Genomic DNA, 19,507 nt, shown 5'->3' with positions numbered 1-19,507 from the left:
CATGTGTCCAGGAAGCCAACACTGCACTTCCCGATTCCATTTCTCCGATATTCATTGATGGACACAGATCCTGATCTTCATAACAATTGGGTTTTACTGCCCAATACAGGAGGAGGACCCGAGGGCAGAAAAATAATCTGCATATGCCTATGGGCAGTCCAAGGGGGTATATACTCCCTCTCTCTGCTATAGGTACTCCGTTTTGTTACAAGCAGTGTCAGAAGAGGGGTGGATGCTATGTCAGTCAATGAACATCAGAGAAATTGATTTTATGGTAAGTCAAAAATCCCATTTTCTCTTTCATTCATTGACAGACAGCTCCTGATCTTCAAAGCCATTAGGATGTCCCAAAGCAGTGTTAAACATGAGGGGTGGGAAGAGCAAAAAAATTCCCAAGGCCAAACAGTAGCCAACCAGGCAATGGGAGCTCAACCAAAACAACTGGAGACTACCTGATAAAAACAATACACCCTCAAAAGAGGATCAAGTCTGAAAAACCTTGCAGCCAAAAGCAGCATCTGCAGATGCAAACACATCCACTTTATAGAACTGTGTGAAAGTGTGCACTGACGACCAGGTGACCGCCTTGCAAACCTGCGTCACTGATGCCTGATGACAGAAGGCCCAGGAGTAGAGTGCACCTTGACAGGGAAAGGAGGAACCTGACCCCTGATGGAATAGGCCTGAATAACCATCTGATCCATCTGTAAATGGCTGCAGAGGAAGCGGACAACCCTTTCTGAGGCCCATCCATGAGCACAAATAGGAAGTCTGACTTCCTAAAAGACTCCGTAGCTGCCAGGTACACCCTAATTGCCCGGACCACATCCAAGGCATGCAGGCAATTTCCTTCAGGTGTTTCGGCCTGGGACACAGGGAAGGCAATACAATGTCTTCATTCAAATTAAAATCAGAGACAACCTTTGAGAGGAACGATTGGACAGGGGGCAAAGAACCACCTTATCTCTGTGAATCACCAAATAAGGTGGACAGGTAAACGCCGCCAGTTCCGACACCCTGCGCGCACCGGTGATAGCCAACAAAAAAGCCACCTTCTGAGGCAGCATAAGCAAGGGAATCTCCCAAATATTCTCAAAGGGAGGCTTCTGGAGGACCGAAAGCACCAAATTGAGGTCCCAAGGCAGCAATGGAGACCGCACTGGAGAAACAAATGTTGCACATCTTGAAGAATGGTACGCACCAGGGAGTGTGTGGCCAAGAGTCGTTGGAAGAAGACCGCCAAATCCGACACCTGGCCCTTGATGGTACTCAAGGCCAATTTCTGTTCAATCCCCCATTGACGGAAGGTCAAGAGCCGAGCCACCGAAAAAGAGTGAGGGTGAATCTCAAGACACTCACAACACGCAATGTACGTCTTCCACGTACGATGATAGATCTTCCTAGAAGTAAATTTCCTAGCTTTTAACAGCGTTGCAATCCCGGACTCAGAAAAACCTCTATACATCAGCTCCTGGCGTTCAACTGCCAAGCCGTCAAAGCCAGCGACTGTAAAGCAGGATGATAGATTGGTCCTTGGGACAGCAGATCCTCCCTGAGAGGAAGCTTCCAAGGAATGTCGGCGACCAGTCGCACCAGATTGGCGTACCAAGCCCGGCGAGTCTAGTCCGGAGCCACTAAGATGACCGAAAATCCATTCTGCCTCGATCCTGAGTAGAAGTCTTGGCAGAACCTTGAGAGGAGGGAAGGTTTAAATTAGACGATGCTGAACCCATGGGGCCACCAGTGCGACTGGGGCTTCCGCCAGAGGATCCCGTGACTGAGCCACAAACCTCTGCACCTTTCTGTTGAGCCGAGACGCCAACAGATCCACCTCGGGGATGCCCCACCGGAGACACAACCAATGAAACCCCTCTGGATGAAGGGACCACTCCCCTTGGTTCAACGCCTGCCGACTGAGGTAATCCGCCTGCCAGTTCTCCACCCCGGTAATGTGTATGGCGGAGAGGGCTGAAAATAACTGTTCTGTCCACCTTAGAATGCTGGCTACCTCCAGGGCAGCCAGGACACTTTTTGTGCCCCCTTGGTAATTGACATAAGCCACAGCCGTGGCATTGTCCGATTGAAGGCGCACTGGACATCCCTGATCGCTTGGAGTTCCAAGACATTGATCGGTAGTCTGGACTCTTCCAGTGTCCATATCCCCTGAACAAAGAGACTGCAGAGTCCTGTCCCATTTGGTCAGAATCTCTGTTTGCACGGACCTCGTATGAAACTGTGCAAACAGAACTGCCTCAAAAGGTAGACACCATCAGGCCCAGCACCCACATGCAAGTCCGGAGGGATGACCATCTGCTTGACAGAAGGGGACAAAAACAGCCTGCAATTTCTGGAATTTGTCCAGAGGAAGGAGAACTCTGGCTAACGCCGAGTCCAGAGTCAGACCCTGGTAGTCCAGTTTATTGGACAGAACCAGAGCAGACTTCTGAAAATTTAGAATGCAGCCAACTCTTCAGAGTTCGTATGGTGATTTCCAGGTTTTCCAACAGAGCAGTAGGGGACTTCAGTCGCAGAAGGAGGTCGTCCAAGTAGCCCAGTACCTCGATCCCCCATTGGCGTAACAATGCTAGAACCGGGGCGAAGACTTTTGTGAAGACCCGAGGAGCAGAGGCAAAACCAAAGGTTAAGGCCACAAACTGATAATGCTCCTCTCCCACGGCAAAGTGAAGAAAGCGCTGGTGACCGACACATTGGAATGTGAAGGTAAGCATCCTTGACGTCGATAGAGGCAAGAAAATCCCCCTAATGCAGGGATGTCACCACCATGCAAACAGACTCCATCCTGAACTTCTGCATCCACACAAAGCAGTTCAGCATTTTGAGGTTCAGGATTGGACGCACTTTGTCTTCCTTCCAGGGACCTGTAAACAGGTTTGAGTAAAAACCCAGAAAACTTTCTGAAGTCGGAACTGGGACAATCACCTCTTGAAGCAACAGGTATTGTACTGCCCCAAACAGATCCTGTAAATGGTCCAGGGACAGGCGCAAGGTTGAAGGAAAGAACCTTGCCAGGGGACAAGAGTGAAAATCGATCTTGTAGCCAGACAGAATAACTTTGTGGACCCACTTGTCTTATGCCAGGGAAGTACACGGGTCCGGACACCAACAAAGATGTCCCCCCACCCCCAATACGGATGAGGGCGCACCTTTATGCTGAAGGAGCCTTGTCTGCGGGTCTGGAGAGGCCCGCTCTCGGCTTGCCAGACCAGGTTCATTTGGATCCTCCAGAGGAGGCCCTGAAAAGCTTCGAGCCCTTGTCAGTCCACCCTGAGGGAAACCGGCAGTTAGACTTACCAGTAATGGTGTTTCTACGAACCTTCCAGGACGGTAAACAAATGAGAGACGATAGGCTCCTCCCTACAGGAAACCCAATCAGTTCACAGCTTGTTAAAGGGCCCCACCCTTCCCCTTGTCCCTCAGTTGTAAAAAAGTTCCACAACCAATTCACAAGGAATGTACAATCGCTTAGGTACTTACCACCTATATTATACATTCTTACCACACCCTTTTAACAGGGCGGGAAGTAGGCCTGCCGTCCTGGAAGGGTCATAGAAACACCGTTACCGGCAAGTATAACGGCCGGTTTTCTCTTCTCACTTCCAAGACGGCAAACATATGAGAGGATAAAAGAGTAACCATAGGCCTACCTTAGGGTGGGACCACTGCCTGTAGTACCTTTCGGCTAAAGGCTAGTCTTGCTGAGACAGCACCTCCACTCGGTAGTGCTTCAGAAACGTGTCATGGCTGGACCAGGTGGCGGCATTGCGGATCTGTTCCCAGGAAGCGCCAGCTTTTTCGGCCCAGGATGTTGCCAGGGCTCTTGTTGAGTGTGCTTTCAGCTTTGCTGGCGCAGGAACACCTGAAACCTCATAAGACATGGTAATGGCTTGTCTAATCCCCCTAGAGACTAAAGGATTTGAAGCCTGCAGTCCTTTTCTTGGTCCAGAGTAGAGGATCAGAAGAGGATTAGATCTCCTAAACTCCCTGGTCCTCTAGATGTGAGGAGGTGCCTCCTCACTTATTTACATCAGTTTCATTTCTTTGTCATTCTTCGGGTTACCACAAAAGGATTGTAAAATTATTTCCTGCTTCCTGTGAAAGGATGATGCTACCTTGGACAGCTATAAGGGATCTGGCCTGAGAATAATCCTATCTGCGAAGATCAACATAAATGGTTCTTTAATAGAAAGACCTTGTAAATCCCCTACTCTCCTGGCTGTAGCGACCGCTAACAGGAAGGCAAGTTTTAGGGACAAAAACTTAATGGGAACCTCTTCTATAGGTTCAAAAAGGGTTACCAGATAACACCTCTAGAACCCTAGTCAAGTCCCAAGGAGGGAACCTGTTTCGGATGACAGGGGTAGCTCTATCCCTGGCTAACAAAAATCTCTTAACTAAACGCTCTTTCGCAAGTCTTGCGTCTAAAAAAAATGGAGAGAGCTGCTATTTGTACCCGAAGGGTGTTAACGGCCACACCCTTTTCTACCCCATCTTGTAAAAATTCCAAGATTATGGGGACAGAGGCGGAGGAAGCTTGCTTCTGCCTACACCAAGTACAAAAAGTTTTTCCAAAATGTAAGGTATATTTTCTCATTACGGGCTTCCTGCTCAGTAAGGGTGCATCTATCACTCTGTCTGAACAGTCTTTAATTTAAGTATCTGGCGCTCACTAACCAGGCCGTCAGTTGGAGGAACTCCGGTTTCAGATGCCAAACTGGTCCCTGTGACAGTAGGTCTAGGAGGTTCGGAAGCTTCCAAGGAGGAGCTACCCCTAAATCTTTTAGTGTTGCAAACCAAGCCCTCCTTGGCCACCAAGGGGCAATGAGGAGGAGGTGGAGGCCCGGGGAACGACTGAGCTTCTGTAAAACTCGAGGAATCAGAGTTAGAGGGGGAAAGGCATACGCTAACTTGTACTGGCATGTTTGGGCCAGAGCATCTAAGCCCAACATCCCTTTTTCCTGTGCTAGGGAAAAGAACCTTTTTACCTCCCTGTTCTGTAGACTGGTGAATAGGTCTACTTCTGGGCAACCAAATTTTTTGGACTAGCGTCTGAAATACTTTGGAATTTAACTCCCATTCCCCTTGTCTTATGGGATGACGACTGAGAAAGTCTGCTTCCCCTTTGTTTGCCCCCTTTATATGGATGGCCATCAGGGAGATAACTCTCTCTTCGGCCGAGTCTATGATTTCCTGGGCTAGCACCAAGAGGGGTCTTGACCTGGTACCTCCTTGGTGGTTTAGGTAAGCTACTGTTGTAGCATTGTCTGAGAAAACCTGAATCTCCTTGCCCAGAACGGAACTTTTCGAAGGCTTTCAGGGCTTCGTCCACCTCTCTCATCTCTCTGAAGTTGGAGGAGGCCCGGGCTACTTCCTTATTCCAGATGCCCTGAGCTTGGGCTCCTTTTCTAGGTGAGCCCCCCACCCCCAAGTGCTTGCGTCCGTGGTAACCTTCAGAGGGTTCCACTGACCCCATGGTCTGCCTTTTTCCAGATTACTTGGATTTAACCACCACTCTAGGGACACTTTTACTTGAGGGGTGAGGACAACTATTTCGTCCAGGGACTCAACCTTCCTGTTCCAGGAGGAAAGGTGGAAGAATTGAAGGTCTCTTGAGTGAAACTGCGCCCAGACTACTGCTGGGATGCTGGCTGTTATGAGCCCCAAAACTCTCAGGATATCTCTCCTGGAGCACGAGGGGGCATTCTTTAAGACTCTCATCAAAGAGACTATCTTTTCCACCTTTTCCCCCGGGAGAAAAAGACTCTGTACACGTGACTCTATCCGGTACCCTAAGTAGGTCTGAACCTGGGCCGGCTCCAGGGAGGATTTTTCCATGTTGATTAATCAGCCTAGTTTCTGCAGGACTGTTAGCACCCTCTGGGTGTCTGAGTTCACTTGGTCCGCAGATGGACCAAAGATAAACAGATCATCCAGATAAGGAATTAAGGCTATTCCCTGGAGATGAAGATATGCCACTGCGTCTGCCAGGATTTTGGTAAAAATTCTCGGACTGGTTGCCAGAACAAAGGGGAGTGCCCTGAACTGCCAATGTGCTGTCCCTTCCTCTGTGACCACTGCAAATCTCAGAAAGGCCTGGTGTTCCGGATGAATTGGAACATGCAGGTAAGCATCTCTGAGATCCAGGGTTGTCATAAACACATTTTTCAGTAGGTTTTTAAGACCGTATAAATGGTTTCCATCAAAAACTTATTTTATTCAAGAAATCTGTTCAAGTTTTTTAGGTTTATGATGAGATGGTATTTTCCCGAGGGCTTGGGCCCCACGAACACGTGGGAGTAAAAGCCTTGGAAAAGCTGGTCCTTTGGCACAGGAACTATTACTAGTTGTTCTGCCAATTCCTGAATCCCTTGTAACAGGGCTCTCCTTTTTTGAAAATCCATAGGAGGATGAGTTAGGGTCTATTGATAGTGGGGGTATGGACGGAAATTGCAGGCAGTAGCCTTCCTGAATGAGGTAGTGAATGTATGGGCTGACTGAAATTTCCTCCCATTGGAAACTGCCCCCCCCCCCCTTTGATCCTGCCGTCACTTACTATCTCTGGCACCAGAGACTGAAGAGGGGAAGAGCAAATTTTTCTTTTGCCTACCTCTTCCGAAGCCCCATATCTTGTTGGGCTCTTTCCTGGCTTTCTACTGATCTTGCTTCGGGGGGCCACAAAAATGTTTCTAACCTTCTCCTTTTGGGCATAGTCGGGAATTTCTTGCCCTTCTCAGAGGACCTGGACAAAACTTCATCCAGGCCCGAGCCAAACAGCAAGGACCACTCGAAAGGAAGTCCACAGAGCTTAGCTTTTGACGTAACGTCGCCTTCCTACTCTTTAAGCCAGATGGCTCTCCTGGCTGAATTAATGAGAGCCTCAGCCTTGGCTGAGGCTATCACTGACTCCACTGCTGCATCAGCCAAATAGGCGACCGCTTTCCCTAAAGGGAGTCTTGCAGGTCCTGGTATTTAACCTGTGAAAGGTGTCTTGTAAGCCTTTCCATCTAAACATTTGCGTTCCTAGCGACGCAAGTTGCCGCTAGAGCTGGAGCCATAGTGGATGAGTTGGCATCCCAGGCTTTCCGCAAAGATTCTGCCTACGGTCCATAACCTTTCCATTTCTTCCTCTTTAAAGGGGAATCTCCGTTTCCATGACTTTGGTTTAGCTAGACTTCTTTCAGGCGACTGCCATTGTTGAAGGATTAAATCCTTCAAGGATTGGTGAACCGGTAAAACTCTAGACAGGTTTTTTCCTAACCCTTTGTACATTTTATCCTGTGCCGAAGTCTCTTTAGGGGGTTCTGGGATCTCCTCTGAAGCATAGACGGCTTGAAGGAGTCCCTGTAGGTATTCCAAACTGAATAAATTCCTATTCCGCTTGGCCTTTTCTACCTCACTATCTGGGTCCACCTCGCCCTCGTCCCCAGAGCTAGGCTGAGAATTTGCCTGACTTTCTGCATTTTCTAAACCTTCCTCTTCCCTTGCTTGAGCGGGGGGGCGAAGACACTGTGATGCCGGCAGAAAGGCAGATGGGCCTGCCTTGGAAATTATTCTCTCTTGAGAAGACAGGCCCTCCTTAGGAGCTAGCTCACCTGGTTCTATAACCTGGGGGGAAGCAACAGAGGAGCGAAAGGACTGTATTGTGGCTAACATTTCTTCTTGCATAGATTTAAGAAAATCTTCCATTAACCCTGAGGCCTCTTTACCAGCCAGTTTGTTAATACATTTGTAACAAAAAGGCTTAGTGTGAGAACTAGGTAGTTTATCACCGCAATTACCAATTTTATTTTTAGAGGAACTAGTGCCTGCAGGTAAAGGTGGTGCTATATTAGAGGCCTCCTGGGTTCTACTTGGGGACTCTGCAAAAGAAGAGGATATACAAAAAAAAAACCCCAAGGAAAGACTGGCTACAGGTCCTGCTGGGGGCATAGGAACTGCCAATGATTCTAACTAATACTGGTACTAGTTCCCATAAACAGTAAAACAGCACTTACCCGGTTCCAATCTGGGTTTGGCTGTAGTGACCTGGACCGGCCTTCCCTCCTCCTTTTCCACAAGGTGGGTTGCGGCAGGCTTCATTTCCTTTGCAGCTTTCCGGGCTCTTTGGGCCCGAGAGTCTGCTCTCCCACTTCCATGCAGGTCTGGCGTCTCCTCCGCATTTGCTTCCCTCTTCCGGGTCACGTTGCGAACGCGCCGCCTTCTGACGCGAACCGGAAATTCCGGTTTCCAAAGCGAGGCTTGGAGCACTCTTTCTGGTGGTCTTTTTTAATTTCCTCGGCGCTAAAAGACCCAGTGTAATGGCCGGAGAACCGGAGGAGACCCATGCTGGAAAGCAGGAAACAGGCCAAGAGGGACCACCCTAGTGACCGACGGCCTGTGCTTTGGGAGCGACCTGTGAGAAGCCTAAGAGGCGGCAGGTAGAGTGCGGCCACCACTGGCATTCCTGTATCACAGGGGGACCATCCAACTCCAAGTCTTCAGGTCAGAGATAAAAAAATAAATGTTTCGCTGTGGGAGAAACACAATCTAAACTGAGGTACAAGGGGAAGGGTGGGGCCTTTAAACAAGCTGTGAACTGATTGTGTTTCCTGTAGGGAGGAGCCTATCATCTCTCATATGTTTGCCATCCTGGAAGGTGAGAGGAGAAAACTTCTTTTGAGCCAAGAAGGAGGGCCCACGTCTACGACGAGGTTCCTCACCCTGAGTAGCCTGCAAAAAGTACTCTTTCCCCCTGTGAGTCCTTTAATGATGTCATCCATGGTAGCCCCAAACAGGCAATCCCCTTGAAAGGGGAGAACAGTCAAGGCCTTTCTAAAAGTCTGGTCTGTAGACCAGCATTTAAGCCAAAGGACACGCCGAAGGACCACCGCTGAAACAGAGAGCCGAGCCACTAGGGGAGCCGCAAATAGGCATCACAGATAAACTGCAGGCCCTGGATCAGCTGGTCTGCCAGCTCAGCAAAGACAGGGGGGAGCGGTTCTCCCTCCACCTCATGGCATAAAAGCTTAGCCCACTGGGTCACAGTTTTTCACACCAGGGCAATGGTGAATACCAGCCTCAGTGCCGAACCAGCCAGAGTGTACATATATTGCGGGCCAAAGCCTCCGCCTTACTGTCAGCTGGATCCTTAAAGGCTGGGGACTCTTCAACCAGAATCATGGTTGCATTGTTAAACCTGGAAACCGGAGGGTCCACCACTGTCGGAACAGTCCACTTCTTAATAAGGGACTCTTATTATTAAAGGACACCTATTAAATCGCTTAGGGACCCCAAAGGGACACTTTGGTCGTCCCCACTCTTTAGCGTCAATTCTGTCAAAATAGGCGGGAAAGGAAACATCTTTGCCACTCTGGATGGTTTGTGAGTGCCAAAGGGAACCTGCGCCTCCATCTTAAAGGTCTCATGCACAGATACAATCAGTGCTTCCACCAGCGTCTTTTCGTGCACGGTTGCAGATGTGGAGGAACAATCCTCACTATCTGAGGATTCTGGGCGCGTGGTCACACACCCAGCAGGGTGCCCCCCCCTCGCGGCAGCTGAATCAGATAAGGGATCTGATGAGACAGATGAGGCAGGGGGAGGCGGGAGGGGCGATTTTTGCTAGCCCTTCGCCGAAAGCCACCTCCACCCGGGACACAAAAGGACTCCAGGACCTCCGTCAGTAAATCAATGGTTGGGACCCGGAGGGCCCCACAGCCTCAGAGAGGCAGTCAGGTGGGGAGGTGTGCACCAAAGACTCCATGAGTCACCAAGGGGACCCAACAAAAAGCGTAAAACACTGCATAGGGACAACCCCCACTGTGCTGACAGAACCCCCCGGTCGCCAGGAACAAAGCACCAAGCGATCCTCAGCAGAGAGGGAGAGAACCCCACCAGACTCACCACCCAACAGAAACAGGCAACTGCAGCCACCAGGATAATCTGCACTCCACGATCAGAAAGTGAAAAGATCCAGGAGTCAGCACCAGGGGATGAGGAGGGGCTCCCACTGCTGAAATCGCCACCCACAGTGATCCACTGCCATGGCTGCCGCTATTTTCAATGGCAAACAACTGCAAGGCCGCCAGATATACAAACATGGCCACCGTGCATAGAAACACACAGGCTACAGCAAAATGGCAGCCCCGCCCATCACCAAGAGGCTCCCGAGGACCCAGGAGGGATACCTTGGCCTCAAGAAAACTCCCGGGCAGGAAGAGGGGCCCTGGCAGGAGTCCCCACCGCACAGTTGATCTCTGGTCGCTGGTGGCGCCCCCCTGGCCCCTAAAATCAGCATAGCGCCCTGCCCCCACCCCAGGAAGTGGACCGGATCACCCACACAGCCCCAGCATAAATGGAAGGGGAGGTAGGATGGGGGACATATGAAAGGGGGGTGCCTGTCGGAAAGGAGGGGAACCCTGGGTTCTGACCATCACAAGGAGGGGCCCACGTCCACCCCAAAACCCCCAAGGCGGAGAGGTGGGGACAGCTACTCACCATACCAGGAACCAGGCAGGCCCCGCTCCAGACAGAATGACTCGCCATCTAAATGAGGGCTGTTGCCGAGGAGGAACGCTGCAATTCGGGCCGAGAACCGGTCGTATGCGACCTCACGAGGCGTTTAACTCGCAGGCCAGCCCCATCCAGTAGGACTATGTCGCAGTCGACCTAGCGAGAGCAGGGGTCTGCGCGCGCGTGCTGGCCAGATTGGGGGGAACCACTGGATCTAGATTATCCAGCCCGCCACCCAGTCCAGGAGTTGATTGTAGATCTCACAGGAAAAACTATTTCTATCTAAAAGGAAAAATATTACCAGGACCAAAGATCCCAGCAAGGAACTAGGTCCTTACTCCTCACTAGGCAGAAAAAAACCTATAGCAGAGAATCCATGAACGAAAGAGAAATGTCTCACTGCCTGTGATTAGCAGAGTGCAGTGTTGGCTTCCTGATGCGATTGGGCACGTGGGGACTCAAACATGTTTGAACCCATCTCTAGGAATAGACTTCTAGGAGAAATAATGGTTGAAACAGTAAGTAACTATAAACATTGGTCTATATAAAGATTACTAGACAAATATTACTATAATGGAATTACAGAAGATAGTATTTAGGGAGAGAACAGGGAAGTGCCGCCTAAGCATAAAGGTTAAAGGGCACACAGGTTAAAATACACTTACAGGATGTAAGCATGAAACAGGCTCATCAAAGTGGGAAGAGGGGAGAAAGGCTAGGAATATTAAATGCCGGTTTACATTTATGCGATGCGGGAACGCTGCGAATATACAGCGTGTTCCCGCATCGCATCCGCACAACAGGCAGTTCACACTGCCATATGCGATACGCTGGGGGTGTCAATTCAAAGTTAACGACACCCCCAGATCAGATCGCATATATCGCAGTGCGATCCGAAAGTTCGCACAGAATTGGATCGCACTAGTGTGAACCACCATGCGATCCGATTCTGCTGTGGACCAAAAAAAGGTTCCTGTGCGTGCTGTAGTGCGATTGCGGTGCGAATTCAGCCATACAAACTGTGACAGACATCGCATGTCATTTTAGGAGCAGTGCGCTCTGAATTACATGCGATCTCTGTGATCACACAAATGTGAACTGGCACTAAAAGTAAGGTAGCACCTAACAAGAGAAAACCGATATCTACTAACCAACCCTTGACCCTGATACCCTTGATTGGTATGTGCAAATGCAACAAAACCTGTTGTGTCTGACATGCAAATTCGTAGAACATGGTAAAAAAACATGTTCCTACATAAATGGAAAACATACTAGATCAGGGAATTCTACAACTGCTCGACAGACAATGTGGTGTACTGCCTTTCTTGCCCATGTGGCCTACTTTATGACGGTAGAACCATTAGAACTCTCAGAAAACGGTTTGGGGAACACAGGCATTTCATTGAAAAAGGATGCGATGAGAATAGTGTTCCCCGCCATTTTCTTGAGCATCACAATACATTTTCCACTGGCCTTAAAGTTTGGGTCATTGAAGCCATTTCTCAATTGCTTCCTGCGGCCAAATGTTTTAAGCGCCAGCAGGAAACGTTTTGGATTCGTTCCTTGGGTACTCTCGTGCCAGTCGGTTTATATGAAGAAATTGAAACCCACACCCTACTGTAACTGTGATATTTGCACCCATCTCTTCAAATGCATTAAACACACGCTACAGGACAGATATCATTTGGTATAAACATCTACCTTGTGATGTGTTTTATCATAGTATATTAGTAATATCTATCAACACAGATCAGAATTCATCTGACTCTTTTCTCTGTGTATTTTCCTTCTAGCGGACCCTTATGGTCCAGACCAATCCTATTAAAAATACTTATTTTGGGGGGTCGTTTTTTTTGTCATCCATAGTAAGTATCCTCCTGAATCATAGCCTTCTGTATTTGAACATTGTTTTTAAAATGGTTTATGTGGAATAACATTTTCATAGACTAAGCTGTAGGCTGAGTTGTTCAAGGGATGCCTTCCTCGCAATCCAGCCTATATAATTTTTTTATTAATATTTTTTTATAATATATTTTTTTAACAACAACTACTATATGTGATCATATTTATGCTGTAAATAACACTTTTGTTCCTCATCATTCTAATACACAAGTTTCATCAGTTATTTTATATTTTATTATAGATTTCTTACTGTTATTTTTGGTATTATTTTTATTATTATGTGTTTTATGAGTGACATCCATTTTATACGGTCCACCCTTGGCTGTTGGTCATAAAGTTTTAATGTCACTGAATTTAGCTCCTAATGCCCAATTGTTTCATGTATCCCTCTGTTTTTATAAGAGCCATCATGTTCCTGCTGTGGCTGGCTATTATAGACCCATGGCAATACATCTAAATAGCCCCTTAGGAACAGTTTCCCTTTAGGCCTGTGGAAGGAGCCGTAGCTCTAAGTGCATATCCTGCCTGCCTCATCCATCTGGTAATGTCATTTCTGCCTGCTTTCTACACTGGTTTGTTTCCTGGTGGCACCAGGACGATCAGATGAGCTGCATCTGAACACCACAGCCCCATAGACGGCGTCATACTCCAGGGACGGATTGGAATGGCCTTCTCCCCTCTCTCCTTATTAATTAGCCTGTTTCATGCTTACATCTTGTAAGTGTATTTTAACCTGTGTGCAATAAATGCCTTTAGCCTCTACACTTAGGTGGTGCTTCCCTGTTCTCTCCCTTCTCATTTGTTACAGAGCAAGCTATACTCTGAGGATAGCTGCTGCCACTCATCTTGAACTACTTTTTCCATATATTGATGGACTAGCATATGGTCTTATACATGAACTATTGATCAGACTTATGGTTATGATTTTCATGCTGATCCTGCATTACCTTTGCGCCATAAACACTGGGTTTCAGAAGATTGTATTTAACTATATACAAAAATGTTTTCAATAACAATGAATTCTTTGATATCATTAGCTCAGTTATTTATGTGTTTCCATTTACTGGCTGTCTCTAAGAGGGGACCATCTGCTGGATGCCACTAAATCGTGATAGCACATCTGTGAATGTTATAATCATTCATGATGTGCAAGAGAACAAGACATTTTATTTAAAGTGGTGTAATGTTTTACATTTTGTGCAGTTGGTCATAATTCTGTTTGTGTTCTAAAATACTAAGTGCGTGTGATCACAGAAAATGCAGAAGCAACTGCAAATAAGTATGGAGTGGGCAGCAAGCATACACAAAGGAGGATAATAAAATGTCAAAGTGGGAGTGGGATTCACCAGTTGCATCATCACATGATTGCAGAGGCTGAAGCGTTGGCTCATTACGAGCTGTGTGGATATTTAATGAAGGAAATTCCATTTCCCATTACTGTGCAAACCTACTGACATTGTATAATATGAGGGAAAGAACATTCTAAATAGTCTAAACATTGTACAACATACAAAGCCAAGTCTAGGTCAACATGATGAGAAAGAATGTAATATAAATTGCTGTCCACCAAGGTCAGTCGAGTTTTTAAAATACTATCCAATAATTCTTATTTCATTGTCTAGAATGATTACGCTAATGTCCCAGAAAAAAACACCATCAAAAAAGGTTAAAGGATAAGATCACCTTTTGAAAAAACTGTATTTTTGACTTAAAAAATTATTTTCTCTAAAGTTCATTGACAGACGCAGCTTCATATATCTTCTTGACCATTGGGTTATGTTGCCCCCTACAGGAGAAGGACACTAAGCAGGAAAAAACTTTACCACGCCTATGTGGCAATCCCTGCATCCATAACCCCACACACTCTGCTTTAGCTCTGTTTTGTTGCAAGCAGTGTTTTAGAAGACCACAACCCCATTCCACTCAAATAGAGGGGTGGGTGCTGCGTCTGTCAATAAACTTCAGAGAAAAGGATTTTACGGTAAGTCAAAAATCCAGTTTTCTCTATCGTTCATTGACAGATGCAGCTTCATATCTTCTTGACCACTGGGACATCCCAAAGCAGTATTTGTATGAGGGGTGGGAAAAACAACGTAAAAAAGAACGTAATTTCCCAAGGCTAAACGTAGCCAACCAGGTAACATGAAGCTCAACCAGAAAAAACATAGACCCTCAAAGAGAAAAAAAATCTATCTTTTAGACAGCAGCCTGCAAAACCTTGCGGCCAAAACAGGCATCCGAAAATGCCAACACATCTACTTTGTAGAATTTTGTGAACGTGTGCACCGACGACCAAGTCGCCGCCTTGCAAACTTGCATCACTGACGCCTGATGGCGAAAAGCCCAGGAACCGCTCAGCGCCCTAGTAGAGTGCACCTTCACAGGGAAAGGAGGAACTCGACCCTTCAGTGAATAAGCATGAACTACCATCTGTCTGATCCATCTAGATATGGTCCCAGCAGACGCAGCCCATCCTTTACGAGATCCTTCAGTAAGAACAAATAGAGCATCTGATTTTCTGAACGACTCAGTAGCCGCCAGGTCTAATTGCTCGCACCACATCCAAAGAATGCAATGCAATTTCCTTGGAATGCTTGGTCTTAGGACAAAGTGAAGACATCACAAGGTCTTCATTCAAATGAAAATCAGAAACCACCTTAGGAAGAAAAGACTGATTAGGTCAAAGAAACACTTTATCTCTGTGGACCACCAGATAGGGTGAGCGGCAGGACAACGCCGCCAACTCAGATACTCTGCGGGCAGAAGTAATGGCCACCAAAAAGGCAACCTTCTGAGACAAGGTAAGCAGAGGAATCTCCCTAATGTTCTCAAACTGAGGTTTTTGAAGAACAGATGGTACCAAATTCAGATCCCACGGAGGTAGCAGGGATTGCCTCGGGGGAGCCATGTGGCGAACCCCCTGAATAAAAGTGTGAATCTGGGCACTTGGCCTTTGATAGTGCCCAAGGCCAATCGCTGTTTAACACCTTTTTGAAGAAAAGCCAAAACCCTAGCCACTGAGAACAAGCGAGGGTGTACCTTCAAAGATTCACACCATGAAATGTACGATTTTCACGTACGATGATAGATCTTCCTGGAAGTAGACTTCCAGGCCTTCAGAAGTAGGAATCACTGAATCAGAAAGACCTATATTCTTCAATACCTGGTTTTCAACAGCCATGCCGTTAAAGCCAGCGACTGTAAAGCAGGATGGAAGATCGGTCCTTGAGACAGCAGACCTTTCCTGAGAGGGAGTCTCCAGGGAGCATCAGCGACCAATCTTATTAGGTCTGCGTACCAAGACCAGTGAGGCCAGTCTGGGGCCACCAGAATCCCTTCCACTTCTATCCTGCAAAGAAGCCCCGGTAGAAGTTTGAGTGGAGGGAATGCATAAATCAGCCGATACTAACTCCAAGGAGCCACCAGCACGCCTGTGGCGTTGGCCAGAGGATATTGAGACCTGGCTACTAACCTCTGAACCTTCTTGTTGAGTCGAGAAGCAAACAGGTCGACGTCGGGTGTCCCCCACCAGACACACAAGAGATGAAACACCTCTGGGTGTAAGGACCACTCCCCTTGATCCAACACCTGACGACTCAGATAGTCCGCCTGAGAGTTCTCCACACCTGGGATGTGCATAGCAGAGAGGGCTGGAACAAACTTCTCTGCCCAATCAAGGATCTCGGCCACCTACCGGGCCGCCAAGACACTTTTTATGCCCCCTTGATGATTGATATAAGCCACGGCTGTGGCATTGTCCTATTGTACCTGGACTGGAAAATCTTGCAGACGAGTTGTCCAGTATCTCAGGCAAAGATTTATTGCCCTGAAATCCAAGATATATAATCGGAAGTTTTGACTCTTCCAGCGTCCAGGACCACTGGGAGCAAAGCTTCCCCAGAACTCCACCCCAGCCTAACAGGCTGGCGTCTGTGGTTACCACCGTCCAATACAACGGAAGGAAGGACTTGCCCTGGCGTAGGGCTAACGAGCAAAGCCACTATAGAAGAGCAGTCTTCGTTGTGTGACTCAACCAAATTAAAGTGTCCAAGGACTCTGGATCTTTGTTCCATTTGATGAGAATCTCCCTTTGTAAGAGTCTCCTGTGGAACTGAGCAAACGGAACCGCCTCAAAGGGTCTATGGAGGCCAAAAAGTCTCCCTTCTAGGGATGCCAGTACCGTTTGAATGGACTCCATTCGATACTTCTGTACCCGCACAAAGCGGTTCAGAGCCTTGAGGTCCAGAATTGGACATTCTTTGCCTTCTTTTCTGGGCACAGTAAACAGGTTTGAATAAAATCCCTGAAAGCGTTCCCGAGAGGGAAGCATCACAATCACCCCTTGTGACAGCAGGTCTTGTACCGTCTCTCGTAGGTCCCTTAACTGGTCTGGAGATAGGCGTAGATTGAGCAGGAAGAACCTGTCCAAAGGACGAGACTAGAATTCGATCTTGTAACCCGAACAGATCAGTTTGTGGACCCATTTGTCTTGAATCAAGGAAGTTCATGGTTCCGGAAAGAATGTAAGACATTCACCCCAGAAACGGGGGCGGGCGTCCCTTCATGCAGACGAGGATTTGTCCGCAGATCCAGACTGGCCAGATTTTGCTTACCCAACCATGTCTTCTTGGAACCCCCAGAAGACTGGAATGGCTTTGCTCCTTTCTCCTGCGACCCGGATGTGCGAAAGGGCCACCGTCTAGTACGTGGCGCCCTGCTCTTGGATGACTGTGGAAGAAGAGTACTCTTCCCACCCGTAAGGCCTTTTATCAGCTCATCCAAGGAGGATTCAAACAACCTGTCCCACAATAAAGGGGGACACCATGCGTCTAATAGAAATACCCACGGCAAACACTCTGGCCACCAGGGGAGCCGCATCCAGCGACACATCACAAATATACAGCAGGGCTTGACCCATCTGGTCCATTAGCTCAATCAGACCCGGAGAGAGCTGCTCCGTTTCCAAGTCACCTTTAAGTAACTTCACCCTTGACAATGTTGTCATAAAGTTCCAGACAAGGAAACACCTTGCCTGACGACTTTTGGGATTTGTGGGTGCCAAAAGACACTTGCGTCCCGGATGCTGTAGACTCATCTGCCATTTTTAATATTTCCCACACTGATACTATAAGTGCTTCCATGAGCGCGCTTTCAGGCGCGGCGGCAGACGAGGACATGTCCTCCTCGCCCTTCAGAATGCGATGACACAGATCCACCAAGGTGGGGTGCGTCCGCGGCGGCCATATCTGCCTCAGAATCTGAGGATACCACAGAGGGAGGTGAAGGCAAAGGACGCTTTCGGCTAGCAGCACTTATTAAAACTAAATCCACTTTTGACACCCAGCTTTCCAAAACTGCTTTAAAAGCAGACAGTAAGTGCGTCTGTAAGTGAATGTTTGTCCTGGGACTCCATTAGCATTGAAAATTTAAAAAAAAAAAATGCAGTGTCACTTTAAAAAAGTTTCAAAAACGCGATCCGCACCGATGCACCAGTGGTACTACAAGTCCCAGCCTAACACAGCCTGCAGCAGTGTGAGTGAGGAATACCTACAGGGACCCAAAAAACATTACCACCAAACCGGTCTGGAAGCTACAGGAACATTCCTTGCTGAAGATAGAAACGATCTGGCACAGGAAATGAAAAGCACCTGGGTCATGCCTAGAGCCTTTAGCATCTACCCTTGCTGTCCAGCAAGGAAAAAACAGGCGCCGCTGAGTGTAGCATAAAATTTATTGCCATGACATACATATAAAACTCACATGGGAATGCCTTAGTCCATGGTTCCTAGATCGCTTCCTGCGTCCTGTGTGTCTGCCTTCCAACAGGCCCACAGCCGTGTGATGACGATGACAGGAAAAGCCGTGAAGGAGCTGGATAAGGCGGGGGCAGCGGTGAACCGCAAGCCTTCCCGGATATGACGTAACGCGTTTTGGAGCATGCGCACAAAGCTCCTTCCTCAGACGAATAGAGACACTCTGCATCGTTGGACATAAAAAGACCAGCGCCGGAAATGGCTGCAGAGGATGTTGGGGGGCAGTACAAGCGGCATCAGGAAGTGATCGAATGCCATAAGAATTACAAACATACTATATAAAAGCATATGGATACATGTTAATGGCATATTTCATAAGGTAGCAGTAAAAAAACATGTAAATATAAAAATTCATACTAAATATGTATAAGAGGGACTGAAACTAAAAAAGCACACACACGTATATATATATATATATATATATATATATATACTGAGCGTGTGTGAGATGTCCCCTATATAAGATTGCACAATATAATATACAAGTTAATAGAAAAATGATAATAAATAAGAAAATAATAATATAATAAATAGAAAAAAGGGGGATAAAGTAAGAAAAATGAATAAATAAAAATAAATATAAAAATAAAATAGATGATAAATTACACACACACACACACATACATATATATATATATATATATATATATATATATATATATATATATATATATATATATATATATATATATATGTGTGTGTGTGTGTGTGTAATTTATCATCTATTTTATTTTTATATTTATTTTTATTTATTCATTTTTCTTACTTTATCTCCCTTTTTTCTATTTATTATATTATTATTTTCTTATTTATTATCATTTTTCTATTAACTTGTATATTATATTGTGCAATCTTATATAGGGGACATCTCACACACGCTCAGTATATATATATATATATATATATATATATATATATATATAAATAAAACAAGAAGTCTACATATATGTACACATACATATAGATGTAACTCGTATACACATATGTGTGAAAAAACTGAATTTTTGTAAAATCTTACCTGTAAAATTCCTTTCTCTGAGTCCTCCAACAGTCGCCGCCTCTTCATATTCGTCACAATGGGGTTATTGACCTTTGCTCCGTAGGAGTAGCTAGGCAACAGAATATGTTAATATCAAAGCTTTTAGCATACCCCACCCCTAGGGGGTGGTCCCCTCAGTCAATACCCTCCTGCTTCCTGCATTCCTACCTCAGTTTCAGTAGTATAGCAGTAGAGTACATAAACAAACCCCAAAAGAGGGGCGGGGGCGGCGACTGTCGTAGGA

At 46.8% G+C, this 19,507-nt stretch overlaps 1 protein-coding gene across 2 annotated transcripts in view; it reads right to left on the bottom strand.

The window, feature by feature from the left end:
- The window catches only part of KIF3A (kinesin family member 3A), a 237,622-nt gene that overhangs the window by 36,318 nt on the left and 181,797 nt on the right, over positions 1-19,507 (bottom strand). The window lies entirely within an intron of this gene.

This window comes from Pelophylax lessonae (genome assembly GCF_965119305.1).
Source record: "Pelophylax lessonae genome assembly, chromosome: 4".
NCBI lineage: Eukaryota > Metazoa > Chordata > Amphibia > Anura > Ranidae > Pelophylax > Pelophylax lessonae.
The sequence above is the reverse complement of the archived record's forward strand: the minus strand, read 5'-3'. Positions and strand labels throughout refer to the sequence as shown.